This window comes from Alosa alosa, chromosome 12 (genome assembly GCF_017589495.1).
Source record: "Alosa alosa isolate M-15738 ecotype Scorff River chromosome 12, AALO_Geno_1.1, whole genome shotgun sequence".
Taxonomy (NCBI): Eukaryota; Metazoa; Chordata; class Actinopteri; order Clupeiformes; family Clupeidae; genus Alosa; species Alosa alosa.
This window is the reverse complement of record NC_063200.1, coordinates 13122558-13124939: the sequence shown is the minus strand read 5'-3', so window position 1 is coordinate 13124939 and position 2382 is coordinate 13122558.

The window sequence follows — 2382 nt, the reverse complement described above, 5'->3', positions numbered from 1 at the left end:
TTTACTTTTTTAGAGCGGGAGATGAAAAAATGGGCATTGAATAAACAAAGTTGGAATAACCACAACTACTCAAGCAAGCAGTAAAGCTAATAACCAGAAAAACACCGATTCTGTGTGGAAATATATTTATATTAATGTATTTTGGTAAGTACATTTTAAACTGCTTCAATAAAATTCCCTGATATTCCATGACTTTGCCCCAAAAAGTTCCCTGACTTTCCATGTCTGGAATAGACTTTAGACTTTCCAAAATTCCATGATATTCCAGAAATTCCATGACCCGTGGGAACCCTGATTATAGTAAGGTTTTCCTCTGGAATGACTTTCAATGTAATGTCCAAAGACAGCATTCATTCATCCATCAATCTTGGTGGAGCAAAAGCACAAAGTAATGGTACCATTTAAATGGCTACTATGATCAAAGCCTTATGATAGCTTTATCATTTGTCAAGCATTCAGATAGTACTTATGCTATGTCTGGTGCAACTCTCGACCACTTCGACCTTTGCCATGCTATTATCAAGGAAGTATGCATGATAAAGGTTATCTAATCTACTAATCATCATCCTCAAACATTCAGGCTTTTCAGCAGGGTCAATGATAGGGCCGGTCATACCAGTACTGACCAGAGGGTGTCAGTAGAGTTCAACTGTCCCCTACCAAATGTCTGTGCACACACGTCCATCTGACGGCTTCTACTCTCACAGGGCAAAGACAATACAATCAATTCAAATCAACAGTTGCTTTCAATGTGTTGTTTATCATTTAACATATTTAGCTAGAATATGTTTCTTTTATATTTCATTTCTATTTATTGCAAATATTGTTGTAACTACAAAATAATAATAGTCAACTTTAACCCTCCTGTTATGTTCTTTTTATGTTCACTAGTTTTGTGTTCCCGGTCAAAAATGACCACTGCATTATGATTTGTTATAAATCCATAGTAACACATATATTATCATCTAATGTTGTAATAGACCTTTGCATCAAACTTACGTTCTATTGGATATTACCAGTTTTGAACTTCCATTTGCTATTTATGGCCTGCAGGCCTCATTGACCTGAGCTCATGCAAGTCAGAAAGGGGAAGATTCTATTGGGGAAAGGTTCCAGTGGGGGCTGACATAGAAGGAAAGAGAGGCAGTGAAGGAGGGGTTGTGTGAATGTGTGAATGTACAGAAACACAGATACAGTCCATCTGATCAACAGGTATGCTCCTGGACTCAATTGTATACACTGACTATTTTATCACCCATACATCTCTAATGACCGGGAACACACTGGGTGTTCTAAAGTTAAATAAAACACCCAAATTGTTATGAAAATTATCAAAATGGGCGTTGTCTGTTCAGATGAGATGTGTTAACAAAGTCATGGAGCCGCATGATAGTCAGAATAAATTAACAACTGAGAGAAAATAATTGACAATCGGACAAATTTGACCGCAAACACAACAGGAAGGTTAAGTTAATTTTAGAGTTGCATTTAAGACCACTATTTACCATGTAGGCTATATGTGGCATATTAGCACAGGATTCTGTTCCAGAGTTCCACATTCCGTTACAGTTCCACTCTACAGTCACTTCTGAAGAGGTTCAAAACTGAATGTGTCGGGCTGAGCTTAAAACTGCTCAGAAACTCTCAGCCTCCCAAAATAAGAGGGCTGACACACCAACAATCCGTTGGGATGGCATGCCCTGGTTGCGAGCGACCTCAAGTAATTACCTAAGGCTGGAAAACAAATAATCGAGCCTTTCTCCACTCCTGCCCACGAAATCAACAAGTGAGAAGAGGGCGGCGCTCTCTCCGTGGCCTCGGCCCTTTATTACAGCTCAGTGTTTTCCCGAACTGCACTGACGCTGCACTGCTATCTTTTATAGCCTCTCGTCGACACGCAGATATCCACAGCAGTCTTGCTCAGACGCCACTGGCCTGGCCGCAGTGCGGAGAGAAGGTGGACACTGCTCGAAACACTGCGTGCACTAAACCAGCTGTCACAGCCAAGAGGAGTCAAGGCCTCGGTCAGTCTAGTTAGAGTAGGACTCAACGCACGCTAAAGTGTAAACACCCCAGCATAGCTGTGGTGCGCTTGAAGTGGACCAGTATCCTGTAACGGCCTTGTTTAGATTATAAAGTGGAGATGATGATGCTGGGGCCAGTGTCTGTGGACTGAGGCCAGGGATGTTCTTTACTGGATGTCATAAACACCATTTAAATTATTGCATGGTTCAGTCATAACATCTCCAAGCATACCTTTGGTTTTGGGTCGGTATTAAGACCATACCAAACTAGAGAGAGGAAATGGAGGGAACCGTTTTCATGGCAAAGCGTGATCCATGGGCTTTTCTTCAAAGCAATCTGTTTATTCACAGCAAACAA